The sequence below is a fragment of the Salmo salar genome, unplaced genomic scaffold (genome assembly GCF_905237065.1).
Source record: "Salmo salar unplaced genomic scaffold, Ssal_v3.1, whole genome shotgun sequence".
Classification (NCBI taxonomy): Eukaryota; Metazoa; Chordata; class Actinopteri; order Salmoniformes; family Salmonidae; genus Salmo; species Salmo salar.
In genome coordinates, this window is record NW_025550414.1 from 9103 (window position 1) to 26237 (window position 17135).

At 38.8% G+C, this 17135-nt stretch overlaps 1 long non-coding RNA gene across 1 annotated transcript; it reads right to left on the reverse strand.

The window, feature by feature from the left end:
* Positions 1-1129: 1129 nt before the first annotated feature.
* LOC123739384 (uncharacterized) lies at positions 1130-1484 on the reverse strand. The gene is made up of 2 exons (XR_006767713.1): positions 1412-1484; positions 1130-1209 (listed from the first exon to the last, which is right to left on the reverse strand). It is a non-coding gene; the product is annotated as an uncharacterized lncRNA (long non-coding RNA).
* Between the last annotated feature and the right edge of the window lie 15651 nt (positions 1485-17135).

Consider the following 17135-nt stretch of genomic DNA (forward strand, 5'->3'; position numbering starts at 1 on the left):
AGTTGGGTCCTACCGCTTCTTGATTTGCTGTGTCGTATGGTGTGAGATACTGACAATGACAAACAAGGTGAACCAGCTCCTCCAATACACCTCAATGCAGTTGGATATCGCAGTGAATTTAATTTCAAATGCAAAGGCCTCCCTCACTACATACCGGGAAACTGGATTCTGAGGCCCAGACAACAGCCAAAAACATTTGTGAAGAAATGAATGTGGAGGCTGTTCTGAAAGAAGACACTGAAAACAGCAAGAGGCTCCTGATGAACCAGTGATTGATGCACTGATAAACCTTGAAGTCAAATACTTATACATTGTGGTCGACTCTGCTGTGACATCCATGGTGGAGAGATTTGAAACACTCAACAAGGTGAAAACCAAATATGGAGTGCTGCTGAACTTTAGCACTGCCTCTCAGATGTCCAGTGAATCTTTAAAGGCTCAGTACATGGAAGTTAAACACTCTAACCTTCAGAGATGACTAACATCAGTAGAATGGATCTGGCACACGAGATTCAGAATTGACCTGATCTGCCATCAGATGACTGCCTTCGTGCTGCTTTCCTTTCTCTGTGAGAACAACCTGGACAAAGCTCAGTGTTATATTTTATATTTTTATATTTTCTACAATTTGTTATTTATGTTAATATTCACTTATCTTAAGATTCTATAGAAAAGACTATATTCAGTAAATATTGTTTGTTTATACCTCATTCTGTATAGGTCTACTAATTCTTACACTGACAGATGGAGCAAACTGTTTTAAAGGAGGGAGGATTGTAGTGTGAGTACTGGGGTCTGACTGTGTGGCAATGGCAAATGGTTTACATGGCTCACGGGTCAGGTAGGAGGGCCCCTTAGCAGAATTTTGCTTAAGGCCCCAGGGAGGTCAGGACCGGCTCTGTTAAATACGCACATCAAGCCGGTTTAAACTGCAAGACATCCAAACAATCAAGTTGATGATGAAAAGAAGTTGACAGAATTAATTTTCTTGTGATTACATCTCTAGTAGGTCAGTAAGGAACACTTGTGGTTTTCTTTCCAGTTTCCCCCCATCCATTGCTGTCCTTCAAGTGTAGCGGGTCTCTTATGCACCACAGGAGAACCAAGAAATGAAGAGCGGCACCACAGCTGTCTTTTAGGCTTTTATGTTGATCTGCAATAGTATTGTGAAAAGACAGGACAGGAACACATCAGTCTCCAATGCACCACCTGACAAGTCGTTCTTTCTCTCTCAGTGTTTTCTCAGACTCTCACAATCACACTCATACATAAAGCCATAATGTATAGTATAAAATAATAACCAGTCCTTAATACAAAGAATGTATAATCTTAATTCTTAGACAATAGAACCATACCTGCAATAGTATTGTGAAAAGACAGGACAGGAACACATCAGTCTCCAATGCACCACCTGACAAGTTGTTCTAAACAGGAGCATGAAGAAAGGTAAAACACATATCCTGTCTCACATCCCCAATACATTGCTAGGTGCTTTCAGTGTTGATAGTAGCAAAATACAACAACTCATGTACAAAACCACTGCAACACAAACAAGTTACAACGTAAAATCGCCTTAGAGGGCAAAAACTACATCCCCCATAATGCAACACCATCACTAGTTGGCAGCTCAGCTATCCGTCTGCATCACAGAAAGAAAGGCATGCTAGCTAGCAACACTTTTAGCACTCTGTAACTATAATAACAACAATAAAACTCTGAAAGTTACGTATTTCGATAGTCTCACATCCCCTTATAACAATATCTACAGCATTAACCTTGGGACGTTTTATTTATTTCACGTTACGGACTTCTACAAAGGAGTAATCTGCAACCCGTACCTTTCTCTCTCAGTGTTTTCTCAGACTGAGGAGAGCGGGAGCTATGGGTAGTACCAGGGTGTTAGTAGGTGACGTAAGCACCCAGATAAAATAAAATAAATTTAATGAAACAAAACCTGAAGATATTAACATCATTCAGCTACTGTAGCTGCCTACCTAACATCAACAGGCATCACCAGTAGCGCAACAATTAAAATTAGAAACCAAAAGTAAAGTTCCTGGCGATCATAGCGATCGACTCCCCCCTTCTGTCTGAACTTGGAATATTCCTGTTTGCAGGCTTTGGCCATTGACCCTCAACCTGATTGTTCTGTTCTGCGTTGTGTACTATTCTAATAATTTGAAGTTTGCTGGAATAACCATTTTAACTCTACTACACAAGTATACACAATGTACTGTATCTGATTGGGTTGTTTGGTCATGCTCGGTGTGGGCTACTTGGAAAATCGATTTTATGTGGTATTTAAGATGAGAACAAAGCTTCCATTTAGGCTATCTAAGCGCCATCTCTGGATTGCTCATGGCCACATAACTTAGTTTTTTGTTGACAATTTTATTAGCTTGTTTTTTGTAAAGACCTTCACGCATTAATTACATGAGCAAATTTCCCAGATTTTAGACAATAACATTTCTTAGAAAACCGCTGCTGTACGTGAGGAAAAGAAGAAATGACTTACTCATGACCAAATGGTTATTGCTAAGTTTTGTTTTATGACCATGTTCACTTCTTAACCCTATTTGTGGTGTGGTGGGCAAACACACACAAATTATCCATTCAGATGAATACAGTGATTATTGATCCATAATGCTGCTCCTGGATCAATACATTCCAGGAATGAACAGTAATATTGTTGCTCACTGAGGTGGGTGACATAACAGAATGATGACAGGACATGTCTTGGTGCAGCACACTGAGGTAGGTGACATAACAGAATGATGACAGGACATGTCATGGTGCAGCACACTGAGGTGGGTGACATAACAGAATGATGACAGGACACGTCATGGTGCAGCACACTGAGGTAGGTGACATAACAGAATCATGACAGGACATGTCATGGTGCAGCACACTGAGGTAGGTGACATAACAGAATCATGACAGGACATGTCATGGTGCAGCACACTGAGGTAGGTGACATAACAGAATGATAATGGGACTTGTCTTGGTGCAGGACACTGAGGTAGGTGACATAACAGAATGATGACAGGACACGTCATGGTGCAGCACACTGAGGTAGGTGACATAACAGAATGATGACAGGACATGTCAGCAGTCACTCTGGACGTGTGCTGCCGTCTCACTCTCTCTATTCCATCTCTATTATCCTTCCTGAAAAAGTCAAACCACTTTCTCCTACAGTGAGGGAAAAAAGTATTTGATCCCCTGCTGATTTTGTACGTTTGCACACTGACAAAGAAATGAATAGTCTATAATTTTAATGGTAGGTTTGGTAGCCCTGTGGCTCAGTTGGTAGAGTATGGTGTTTGCAACGCCAGCATGGTGTGTGCAACGGCAGGGTTGTGGGCTCGATTCCCACGGGGGGCCAGTACAATGAAAAAATGCATGAAATGAAATGTATGCATTCACTACTGTAAGTCGCTCTGGATAAGAGCGTCTGCTAAATGACTAAAATATAAAATGTAAAATTTGAACAGTGAGAGACAGAATAACAACAAAAAGATCCAGAAAAACGCATGTCAAAAATGTTATAAATTGATTTGCATTTTAATGAGGGAAATAAGTATGCTCTGAAGCAGTAACTGTCATGGAGCTACCTGCTATTGCTATTTAGTCATGCTATATTAACATGCGTGAATGTTGGGTGTATATCCATGTACCACATAGTAACAAAGGGCCAGTGGGTCTTTTCTGAGCCTGAGGTTAGTTTTGTGGTTATGGCCACTGCCCTGGACTAATCTTAGATTCCCAGCCCCACCGGTTTTCTACCAGCCCTTCTCTCTCTCATTGATTTTTGAAAGTCGGGACAATCCTTCTCTGACAGGGAATCTTTATTTTTAGAATTGAAAAATGCTCAAACAGTTTGGGCTTTACAGACGATTTCATTACGATTTCCTAGAAAAACACTGTCTCAGCCTCCAGTATTTATGCTGCAGTAGTTTGTGTCAGGGGGCTAGGGTCAGTCTGTTACATCTGGAGTATTTCTCTTGTCTTATCCGGTGTCCTGTGTGAATTTAAATATGCTCTCTCTAATTCTCTCTTCTCTCTTTCTGTCTTTCTCTCGGAGGACCTGAGCCCTAGGACCATGCCTCAGGACTACCTGGTATGATGACTCCTTGCTGTCCCCAGTCCACCTGGCCGTGCTGCTGCTCCAGTTTCAACTGTTCTGCCTGCGGCTATGGAACCCTGACCTGTTCACCGGACGTGCTTGTTGCACCCTCGACAACTACTATGATTATTATTATTTGACCATGCTGGTCATTTATGAACATTTTTACATTTTTACATCTTGACCATGTTCTGTTATAATATCCACCCTGCACAGCCAGAAGAGGACTGGCCACCCCTCATAGCCTGGTTCCTCTCTAGGTTTCTTCCTAGGTTTTTGGCCTTTCTAGGGAGTTTTTCCTAGGGAGTTTTTCCTAGCCACCGTGCTTCTTTCACATGCTTTCTGTACAGCACTTTGAGATATCAGCTGATGTACGAAGGGCTATATAAAAATAAATTTGATTTGATTTGAGTTTCACAAGCTCCATGTTATGGAATCGGCGGAAAGAGGGTATTGAGCTGTAGCCACTTCCAACGGTAAGTCTCTAGCATAAACTCACAAGGACGTCACTTTTGACTCGCGGGCACGTCAATTGACTCTAGGGGAATATTTCTCTCAAACCTGTGATCCCTAAAGAATGTGTCTGGACATTTGGTAAACTCTGTCAGATTTGACTAAAATCCTAAATGAATCAGGAATGAGCAGGGTCAGTTTATTCGTGATTTTCAAATGAATCATTTTGCATATTTTACAAATGTGTGTAAGGCAAATATATGTCTGTTTTGAGTATTTTTTGTCAACTTCATCTCCGATGGCTAACCCCCTTATTAAGATCTATATTTCTTTTTCAATATTCGGAAAAAATATTTGAATCACTACATGATATATGACAAAAGTATTTCAATCACTACATGATATATGACAAAAGTATTTGCTGTGCTAGACCGAAGGGATAATGTTTGCTTTATAAATGTTGTTTTATGTTCTGAATCTAGAAAAACATGTAAAAAATGCTAACGAAATTAGCCCTGGAGCATTATATAGTACTATAAAACAAAACAAAAATAAGTTTGGAGATTTGAATTACATATTTAAATAATCTAATGTTAGAATTAAACAATCAAGGCTTTCAAATACTTGTTGGACAATTCATGTTAAAATGAAATTATATGGATTTACATAAATCCATATATTTGCATTTTATGAAGAAAATGTTTTATTAGGAGGCTGTTCCTTTACATGGTGTAAAAGCTGATACATTGGTGTATAAAAATATATATTTCACATTTTGTTAATATTTAGACAAATATTTGTGAAAAATATTAGTTTGTCCCTTTCAAGAATCACTGCTCTCTGTTCCCTCTTTATCTCATATCTATCTGTGTCAATATAAAACATAAACAAATACTAAAGGAGAGTGGAACTGCAACCCCCCCAAGATTACTAAAATAACTAGAATTAAATGAGTTGAGAAAATATGTAAAACAGAAACAGACATGGAAAGGCTTATCTCGATAAATGCCAACATATCCATTACGTTTGAGAATCACAGCTTAAAGAGTCACTGAACATGCAGATTGGCACTTCTTTTTTGCAACTTGCTGATGCTCATTAGAAAAACAAGATTTCAGTCTTGGAGGTGTGTTTCCTGACCGATTCCTCATTTGGTGTTTGTCCTCCATGAGACACTGTAGAAGCCTATTTCACTTCCTCAAAATCCCCAGAATGAATCTAAAATTAACTCAAGAAATCTGTAATTTTGACGTTTTTACCGAGGATGTTTTAGTTGCGCAATTTTACATCTAAGGTGTTTGGTGCAGTATTTAAAAAGACAAAATTATTGTGCGACATGTTGTCTTATGTAAACAAAGTTGGGCAGCTGGGCAGGTCTGTCTCACTGTCTATGCTGTTGGATAGAGAGCAATCACCACAGCGGTTCACCCCATGTTAGTAGGCAAATGGACAACTTCAGAATAAGGTACAGGTTAACTTCAGAGTAAGGTACCGGTTAACTTCAGAATAACGGTACCGGTTAACTTCAGAATAACGGTACCGGTTAACTTCAGAATAACGGTACAGGTTAACTTCAGAATAACGGTACCGGTTAACTTCAGAATAACGGTACCGGTTAACTTCAGAATAACGGTACCGGTTAACTTCAGAGTAAGGTACCGGTTAACTTCAGAATAACAGTACCGGTTAACTTCAGAGTAACGTTAAGGGTTAACTTCAGAATAACGGTACCGGTTAACTTCAGAATAAGGTACCGGTTAACTTCAGAATAACGGTACCGGTTAACTTCAGAATAATGGTACCGGTTAACTTCAGAATAAGGTACCGGTTAACTTCAGAGTAAGGTACCGGTTAACTTCAGAGTAAGGTACCGATTAACTTCAGAATAACGGTACCGGTTAACTTCAGAATAACGGTACCAGTTAACTTCAGAATAAGGTACCGATTAACTTCAGAATAACGGTACCGGTTAACTTCAGAATAACGGTACCGGTTAACTTCAGAATAAGGTACCGGTTAACTTCAGCGTAAGGTACCGGTTAACTTCAGAGTAAGGTACCGGTTAACTTCAGAGTAAGGTACCGGTTAACTTCAGAGTAAGGTACCGGTTAACTTCAGAATAAGGTACCGGTTAACTTCAGAGTAAGGTACCGGTTAACTTCAGAGTAAGGTACCGGTTAACTTCAGAATAACGGTACCGGTTAACTTCAGAATAACGGTACCGGTTAACTTCAGAATAACTTCTGAATAATGGTACCGGTTAACTTCAGAATAACGGTACAGGTTAACTTCAGAGTAAGGTACCGGTTAACTTCAGAATAACGGTACCGGTTAACTTCAGAATAACAGTAGCGGTTAACTTCAGAAGAGTCCCATGACACTTGTGGGGATCGTAGAGCAAAACGAAGAAAACCATCATGTTCATGAGAGTCTCCCCTTCATAATAGTTTGTAGGGCAAACCGTTCGGACGCTACAGACATTTACATGGGATTTTCCAGGTTGTCTCGTGGTCTGACAAAAAACACTCTAGCTCTGCCACCTTTCACCACAGATGCGGAAGTGTGACACTGGAGGATGCGGTGGATTGAGACGCATCCAATGCAAAAAAATACATCTCTAGCTTTAACTTAGATTTTTTTGGTTTGTAACTTAGATTTACGCATGATATTCACATAAAATAACAAATTACCCTTGACCACGCCCACAAATTGGGGAAAACAAACATTCTTTCAAATTGGCCCCCACTGTAAAAGAGACAACATTTTACTTGTTTAGCATAGTTCGCTTGTAACTCCACTCACTACTTGCAGCTGTATAGTCCATTTGTTTGTGTTATTGGTCTTGGCTAGCTTAATGTTCTGGTCAGAAGATGGCTAGCTAGCACTCACTCACTCATGTGGCTGCTAGCACCTTCATGAAAAGGGGCATGAGCGAAGCCCTACAACATTACATTTTTCTAAGTACTGGGAACTTTTCAACATCGCCTGCTCCCTAATTATCTTTAGACATGTTGTACTTTTTTTTAAATGTAGTTTTGTAATTGACTAAAACAAGCAGACAAGAGAATGTTGTTTGAAAAAGTTTAAGACATTGCTGTGAGCCAATGGAGTAACCTAGGTAACCACAGGTTGTTTTCCCCATGACGTTCTATCTAATACCGACTGGGACTATCTTGACTTATGCTTTTATCTAAAAACCAATTTCACACATCTGGGAAAGAATGAAGGGAGAGGAGTGAAACTCCTGTTGGATGAAGTTAGCTGGTGATGATTATTAGCGCTGCCTCTCTGACTGAACCATCCTTTAACACTTCATTTCTCACTAGGTCTATTCTTGGTCATATTAGAGGTGTGGAAAGCATAACCAGACTGTCTGCTGTAATAATGTTCTAGCTCTTACAGTAACTATTTCCTCTAGCTGCAGTAGTCATGTTCTAGCTCTTACAGTAACCATTTCCTCTAACTGCAGTAGTCATGTTCTAGCTCTTACAGTAACTATTTCCTGTCTAACTGCAGTAGTCATGTTCTAGCTCTTACAGTAACTATTTCCTGTCTAACTGCAGTAGTCATGTTCTAGCTCTTACAGTAACTATTTCCTGTCTAACTGCAGTAGTCATGTTCTAGCTCTTACAGTAACTATTTCCTGTCTAACTGCAGTAGTCATGTTCTAGCTCTTACAGTAACTATTTCCTCTAACTGCAGTAGTCATGTTCTAGCTCTTACAGTAACTATTTCCTCTAACTGCAGTAGTCATGTTCTAGCTCTTACAGTAACTATTTCCTCTAACTGCAGTAGTCATGTTCTAGCTCTTACAGTAACTATTTCCTCTCTAACTGCAGTAGTCATGTTCTAGCTCTTACAGTAACTATTTCCTCTAACTGCAGTAGTCATGTTCTAGCTCTTACAGTAACTATTTCCTGTCTAACTGCAGTAGTCATGTTCTAGCTCTTACAGTAACTATTTCCTGTCTAACTGCAGTAGTCATGTTCTAGCTCTTACAGTAACTATTTCCTCTAACTGCAGTAGTCATGTTCTAGCTCTTACAGTAACTATTTCCTCTAACTGCAGTAGTCATGTTCTAGCTCTTACAGTAACTATTTCCTCTAACTGCAGTAGTCATGTTCTAGCTCTTACAGTAACTATTTCCTCTAACTGCAGTAGTCATGTTCTAGCTCTTACAGTAACTATTTCCTCTAACTGCAGTAGTCATGTTCTAGCTCTTACAGTAACTATTTCCTCTAACTGCAGTAGTCATGTTCTAGCTCTTACAGTAACTATTTCCTGTCTAACTGCAGTAGTCATGTTCTAGCTCTTACAGTAACTATTTCCACTAACTGCAGTAGTCATGTTCTAGCTCTTACAGTAACTATTTCCTCTAACTGCAGTAGTCATGTTCTAGCTCTTACAGTAACTATTTCCTGTCTAACTGCAGTAGTCATGTTCTAGCTCTTACAGTAACTATTTCCTGTCTAACTGCAGTAGTCATGTTCTAGCTCTTACAGTAACTATTTCCTCTAACTGCAGTAGTCATGTTCTAGCTCTTACAGTAACTATTTCCTGTCTAACTGCAGTAGTCATGTTCTAGCTCTTACAGTAACTATTTCCTGTCTAACTGCAGTAGTCATGTTCTAGCTCTTACAGTAACTATTTCCTCTAACTGCAGTAGTCATGTTCTAGCTCTTACAGTAACTATTTCCTCTAACTGCAGTAGTCATGTTCTAGCTCTTACAGTAACTATTTCCTCTAACTGCAGTAGTCATGTTCTAGCTCTTACAGTAACTATTTCCTCTCTAACTGCAGTAGTCATGTTCTAGCTCTTACAGTAACTATTTCCTCTAACTGCAGTAGTCATGTTCTAGCTCTTACAGTAACTATTTCCTGTCTAACTGCAGTAGTCATGTTCTAGCTCTTACAGTAACTATTTCCTGTCTAACTGCAGTAGTCATGTTCTAGCTCTTACAGTAACTATTTCCTCTAACTGCAGTAGTCATGTTCTAGCTCTTACAGTAACTATTTCCTCTAACTGCAGTAGTCATGTTCTAGCTCTTACAGTAACTATTTCCTCTAACTGCAGTAGTCATGTTCTAGCTCTTACAGTAACTATTTCCTCTAACTGCAGTAGTCATGTTCTAGCTCTTACAGTAACTATTTCCTCTAACTGCAGTAGTCATGTTCTAGCTCTTACAGTAACTATTTCCTCTAGCTGCAGTAGTCATGTTCTAGCTCTTACAGTAACTATTTCCTGTCTAACTACAGTAGTCATGTTCTAGCTCTTACAGTAACTATTTCCTGTCTAACTGCAGTAGTCATGTTCTAGCTCTTACAGTAACTATTTCCTCTAACTGCAGTAGTCATGTTCTAGCTCTTACAGTAACTATTTCCTGTCTAACTGCAGTAGTCATGTTCTAGCTCTTACAGTAACTATTTCCTGTCTAACTGCAGTAGTCATGTTCTAGCTCTTACAGTAACTATTTCCTCTAACTGCAGTAGTCATGTTCTAGCTCTTACAGTAACTATTTCCTGTCTAACTGCAGTAGTCATGTTCTAGCTCTTACAGTAACTATTTCCTCTAACTGCAGTAGTCATGTTCTAGCTCTTACAGTAACTATTTCCTGTCTAACTGCAGTAGTCATGTTCTAGCTCTTACAGTAACTATTTCCTGTCTAACTGCAGTAGTCATGTTCTAGCTCTTACAGTAATTATTTCCTGTCTAACTGCAGTAGTCATGTTCTAGCTCTTACAGTAACTATTTCCTCTAACTGCAGTAGTCATGTTCTAGTTCTTACAGTAACTATTTCCTCTAACTGCAGTAGTCATGTTCTAGCTCTTACAGTAACTATTTCCTGTCTAACTGCAGTAGTCATGTTCTAGCTCTTACAGTAACTATTTCCTGTCTAACTACAGTAGTCATGTTCTAGCTCTTACAGTAACTATTTCCTGTCTAACTGCAGTAGTCATGTTCTAGCTCTTACAGTAACTATTTCCTGTCTAACTACAGTAGTCATGTTCTAGCTCTTACAGTAACTATTTCCTCTAACTGCAGTAGTCATGTTCTAGCTCTTACAGTAACTATTTCCTCTAACTGCAGTAGTCATGTTCTAGCTCTTACAGTAACTATTTCCTGTCTAACTGCAGTAGTCATGTTCTAGCTCTTACAGTAACTATTTCCTCTAACTGCAGTAGTCATGTTCTAGCTCTTACAGTAACTATTTCCTGTCTAACTGCAGTAGTCATGTTCTAGCTCTTACAGTAACTATTTCCTGTCTAACTACAGTAGTCATGTTCTAGCTCTTACAGTAACTATTTCCTCTAACTACAGTAGTCATGTTCTAGCTCTTACAGTAACTATTTCCTCTAACTGCAGTAGTCATGTTCTAGCTCTTACAGTAACTATTTCCTGTCTAACTGCAGTAGTCATGTTCTAGCTCTTACAGTAACTATTTCCTCTAACTGTAGTAGTCATGTTCTAGCTCTTACAGTAACTACTTCCTCTAACTGCAGTAGTCATGTTCTAGCTCTTACAGTAACTATTTCCTCTAACTGCAGTAGTCATGTTCTAGCTCTTACAGTAACTATTTCCTGTCTAACTGCAGTAGTCATGTTCTAGCTCTTACAGTAACTAATTCCTGTCTAACTGCAGTAGTCATGTTCTAGCTCTTACAGTAACTATTTCCTCTAACTGCAGTAGTCATGTTCTAGCTCTTACAGTAACTATTTCCTCTAACTGCAGTAGTCATGTTCTAGCTCTTACAGTAACTATTTCCTGTCTAACTACAGTAGTCATGTTCTAGCTCTTACAGTAACTATTTCCTCTAACTGCAGTAGTCATGTTCTAGCTCTTACAGTAACTATTTCCTGTCTAACTGCAGTAGTCATGTTCTAGCTCTTACAGTAACTATTTCCTGTCTAACTGCAGTAGTCATGTTCTAGCTCTTACAGTAACTATTTCCTCTAACTGCAGTAGTCATGTTCTAGCTCTTACAGTAACTATTTCCTCTAACTGCAGTAGTCATGTTCTAGCTCTTACAGTAACTATTTCCTGTCTAACTACAGTAGTCATGTTCTAGCTTTTACAGTAACTATTTCCTGTCTAACTGCAGTAGTCATGTTCTAGCTCTTACAGTAACTATTTCCTGTCTAACTACAGTAGTCATGTTCTAGCTCTTACAGTAACTATTTCCTCTAACTGCAGTAGTCATGTTCTAGCTCTTACAGTAACTATTTCCTGTCTAACTGCAGTAGTCATGTTCTAGCTCTTACAGTAACTATTTCCTGTCTAACTGCAGTAGTCATGTTCTAGCTCTTACAGTAACTATTTCCTGTCTAACTGCAGTAGTCATGTTCTAGCTCTTACAGTAACTATTTCCTGTCTAACTGCAGTAGTCATGTTCTAGCTCTTACAGTAACTATTTCCTCTAACTGCAGTAGTCATGTTCTAGCTCTTACAGTAACTATTTCCTGTCTAACTGCAGTAGTCATGTTCTAGCTCTTACAGTAACTATTTCCTCTAACTGCAGTAGTCATGTTCTAGCTCTTACAGTAACTATTTCCTCTAACTGCAGTAGTCATGTTCTAGCTCTTACAGTAACTATTTCCTCTAACTGCAGTAGTCATGTTCTAGCTCTTACAGTAACTATTTCCTGTCTAACTGCAGTAGTCATGTTCTAGCTCTTACAGTAACTATTTCCTGTCTAACTGCAGTAGTCATGTTCTAGCTCTTACAGTAACTATTTCCTCTAACTGCAGTAGTCATGTTCTAGCTCTTACAGTAACTATTTCCTGTCTAACTGCAGTAGTCATGTTCTAGCTCTTACAGTAACTATTTCCTCTAACTGCAGTAGTCATGTTCTAGCTCTTACAGTAACTATTTCCTCTAACTGCAGTAGTCATGTTCTAGCTCTTACAGTAACTATTTCCTGTCTAACTGCAGTAGTCATGTTCTAGCTCTTACAGTAACTATTTCCACTAACTGCAGTAGTCATGTTCTAGCTCTTACAGTAACTATTTCCTGTCTAACTACAGTAGTCATGTTCTAGCTCTTACAGTAACTATTTCCTGTCTAACTACAGTAGTCATGTTCTAGCTCTTACAGTAACTATTTCCTGTCTAACTGTAGTAGTCATGTTCTAGCTCTTACAGTAACTATTTCCTGTCTAACTGCAGTAGTCATGTTCTAGCTCTTACAGTAACTATTTCCTGTCTAACTGCAGTAGTCATGTTCTAGCTCTTACAGTAACTATTTCCTGTCTAACTGCAGTAGTCATGTTCTAGCTCTTACAGTAACTATTTCCTGTCTAACTGCAGTAGTCATGTTCTAGCTCTTACAGTAACTATTTCCTGTCTAACTACAGTAGTCATGTTCTAGCTCTTACAGTAACTATTTCCTCTAACTGCAGTAGTCATGTTCTAGCTCTTACAGTAACTATTTCCTGTCTAACTACAGTAGTCATGTTCTAGCTCTTACAGTAACTATTTCCTCTAACTGCAGTAGTCATGTTCTAGCTCTTACAGTAACTATTTCCATTAACTGCAGTAGTCATGTTCTAGCTCTTACAGTAACTATTTCCTCTAACTGCAGTAGTCATGTTCTAGCTCTTACAGTAACTATTTCCTCTAACTGCAGTAGTCATGTTCTAGCTCTTACAGTAACTATTTCCTCTAACTGCAGTAGTCATGTTCTAGCTCTTACAGTAACTATTTCCTGTCTAACTGCAGTAGTCATGTTCTAGCTCTTACAGTAACTATTTCCTCTAACTGCAGTAGTCATGTTCTAGCTCTTACAGTAACTATTTCCTGTCTAACTACAGTAGTCATGTTCTAGCTCTTACAGTAACTATTTCCTGTCTAGCTGCAGTAGTCATGTTCTAGCTCTTACAGTAACTATTTCCTCTAACTGCAGTAGTCATGTTCTAGCTCTTACAGTAACTATTTCCTGTCTAACTGCAGTAGTCATGTTCTAGCTCTTACAGTAACTATTTCCTCTAACTGCAGTAGTCATGTTCTAGCTCTTACAGTAACTATTTCCTGTCTAACTGCAGTAGTCATGTTCTAGCGCTTACAGTAACTATTTCCTCTAACTGCAGTAGTCATGTTCTAGCTCTTACAGTAACTATTTCCTCTAACTGCAGTAGTCATGTTCTAGCTCTTACAGTAACTATTTCCTCTAACTGCAGTAGTCATGTTCTAGCTCTTACAGTAACTATTTCCTGTCTAACTGCAGTAGTCATGTTCTAGCTCTTACAGTAATTATTTCCTGTCTAACTGCAGTAGTCATGTTCTAGCTCTTACAGTAACTATTTCCTCTAACTGCAGTAGTCATGTTCTAGCTCTTACAGTAACTATTTCCTCTAACTGCAGTAGTCATGTTCTAGCTCTTACAGTAACTATTTCCTCTAACTACAGTAGTCATGTTCTAGCTCTTACAGTAACTATTTCCTCTAACTGCAGTAGTCATGTTCTAGCTCTTACAGTAACTATTTCCTCTAACTGCAGTAGTCATGTTCTAGCTCTTACAGTAACTATTTCCTGTCTAACTACAGTAGTCATGTTCTAGCTCTTACAGTAACTATTTCCTCTAACTGCAGTAGTCATGTTCTAGCTCTTACAGTAACTATTTCCTGTCTAACTGCAGTAGTCATGTTCTAGCTCTTACAGTAACTATTTCCTCTAACTGCACTAGTCATGTTCTAGCTCTTACAGTAACTATTTCCTGTCTAACTGCAGTAGTCATGTTCTAGCTCTTACAGTAACTATTTCCTGTCTAACTGCAGTAGTCATGTTCTAGCTCTTACAGTAACTATTTCCTGTCTAACTGCAGTAGTCATGTTCTAGCTCTTACAGTAACTATTTCCTCTAACTGCAGTAGTCATGTTCTAGCTCTTACAGTAACTATTTCCGTCTAACTGCAGTAGTCATGTTCTAGCTTTTACAGTAACTATTTCCTGTCTAACTGCAGTAGTCATGTTCTAGCTCTTACAGTAACTATTTCCTGTCTAACTGCAGTAGTCATGTTCTAGCTCTTACAGTAACTATTTCCTGTCTAACTGCAGTAGTCATGTTCTAGCTCTTACAGTAACTATTTCCTGTCTAACTGCAGTAGTCATGTTCTAGCTCTTACAGTAACTATTTCCGTCTAACTGCAGTAGTCATGTTCTAGCTCTTACAGTAACTATTTCCGTCTAACTGCAGTAGTCATGTTCTAGCTCTTACAGTAACTATTTCCCTCTAACTGCAGTAGTCATGTTCTAGCTCTTACAGTAACTATTTCCTCTAACTGCAGTAGTCATGTTCTAGCTCTTACAGTAACTATTTCCTCTAACTGCAGTAGTCATGTTCTAGCTCTTACAGTAACTATTTCCTCTAACTGCAGTAGTCATGTTCTAGCTCTTACAGTAACTATTTCCTCTAACTACAGTAGTCATGTTCTAGCTCTTACAGTAACTATTTCCTCTAACTGCAGTAGTCATGTTCTAGCTCTTACAGTAACTATTTCCTGTCTAACTGCAGTAGTCATGTTCTAGCTCTTACAGTAACTATTTCCTCTAACTGCAGTAGTCATGTTCTAGCTCTTACAGTAACTATTTCCTGTCTAACTGCAGTAGTCATGTTCTAGCTCTTACAGTAACTATTTCCTGTCTAACTGCAGTAGTCATGTTCTAGCTCTTACAGTAACTATTTCCGTCTAACTGCAGTAGTCATGTTCTAGCTCTTACAGTAACTATTTCCTCTAACTGCAGTAGTCATGTTCTAGCTCTTACAGTAACTATTTCCTGTCTAACTGCAGTAGTCATGTTCTAGCTCTTACAGTAACTATTTCCTGTCTAACTGCAGTAGTCATGTTCTAGCTCTTACAGTAACTATTTCCTGTCTAACTGCAGTAGTCATGTTCTAGCTCTTACAGTAACTATTTCCGTCTAACTGCAGTAGTCATGTTCTAGCTCTTACAGTAACTATTTCCTGTCTAACTGCAGTAGTCATGTTCTAGCTCTTACAGTAACTATTTCCTGTCTAACTGCAGTAGTCATGTTCTAGCTCTTACAGTAACTATTTCCGTCTAACTGCAGTAGTCATGTTCTAGCTCTTACAGTAACTATTTCCGTCTAACTGCAGTAGTCATGTTCTAGCTCTTACAGTAACTATTTCCGTCTAACTGCAGTAGTCATGTTCTAGCTCTTACAGTAACTATTTCCTGTCTAACTGCAGTAGTCATGTTCTAGCTCTTACAGTAACTATTTCCTGTCTAACTGCAGTAGTCATGTTCTAGCTCTTACAGTAACTATTTCCGTCTAACTGCAGTAGTCATGTTCTAGCTCTTACAGTAACTATTTCCTCTAACTGCAGTAGTCATGTTCTAGCTCTTACAGTAACTATTTCCTGTCTAACTGCAGTAGTCATGTTCTAGCTCTTACAGTAACTATTTCCGTCTAACTGCAGTAGTCATGTTCTAGCTCTTACAGTAACTATTTCCCGTCTAACTGCAGTAGTCATGTTCTAGCTCTTACAGTAACTATTTCCTGTCTAACTGCAGTAGTCATGTTCTAGCTCTTACAGTAACTATTTCCTCTAACTGCAGTAGTCATGTTCTAGCTCTTACAGTAACTATTTCCTGTCTAACTGCAGTAGTCATGTTCTAGCTCTTACAGTAACTATTTCCTGTCTAACTGCAGTAGTCATGTTCTAGCTCTTACAGTAACTATTTCCTGTCTAACTGCAGTAGTCATGTTCTAGCTCTTACAGTAACTATTTCCGTCTAACTGCAGTAGTCATGTTCTAGCTCTTACAGTAACTATTTCCTGTCTAACTGCAGTAGTCATGTTCTAGCTCTTACAGTAACTATTTCCTGTCTAACTGCAGTAGTCATGTTCTAGCTCTTACAGTAACTATTTCCTCTAACTGCAGTAGTCATGTTCTAGCTCTTACAGTAACTATTTCCTGTCTAACTGCAGTAGTCATGTTCTAGCTCTTACAGTAACTATTTCCTCTAACTGCAGTAGTCATGTTCTAGCTCTTACAGTAACTATTTCCTCTAACTGCAGTAGTCATGTTCTAGCTCTTACAGTAACTATTTCCCTCTAACTGCAGTAGTCATGTTCTAGCTCTTACAGTAACTATTTCCCTCTAACTGCAGTAGTCATGTTCTAGCTCTTACAGTAACTATTTCCGTCTAACTGCAGTAGTCATGTTCTAGCTCTTACAGTAACTATTTCCTGTCTAACTGCAGTAGTCATGTTCTAGCTCTTACAGTAACTATTTCCTCTAACTGCAGTAGTCATGTTCTAGCTCTTACAGTAACTATTTCCTGTCTAACTGCAGTAGTCATGTTCTAGCTCTTACAGTAACTATTTCCTGTCTAACTGCAGTAGTCATGTTCTAGCTCTTACAGTAACTATTTCCGTCTAACTGCAGTAGTCATGTTCTAGCTCTTACAGTAACTATTTCCTGTCTAACTGCAGTAGTCATGTTCTAGCTCTTACAGTAACTATTTCCGTCTAACTGCAGTAGTCATGTTCTAGCTCTTACAGTAACTATTTCCGTCTAACTGCAGTAGTCATGTTCT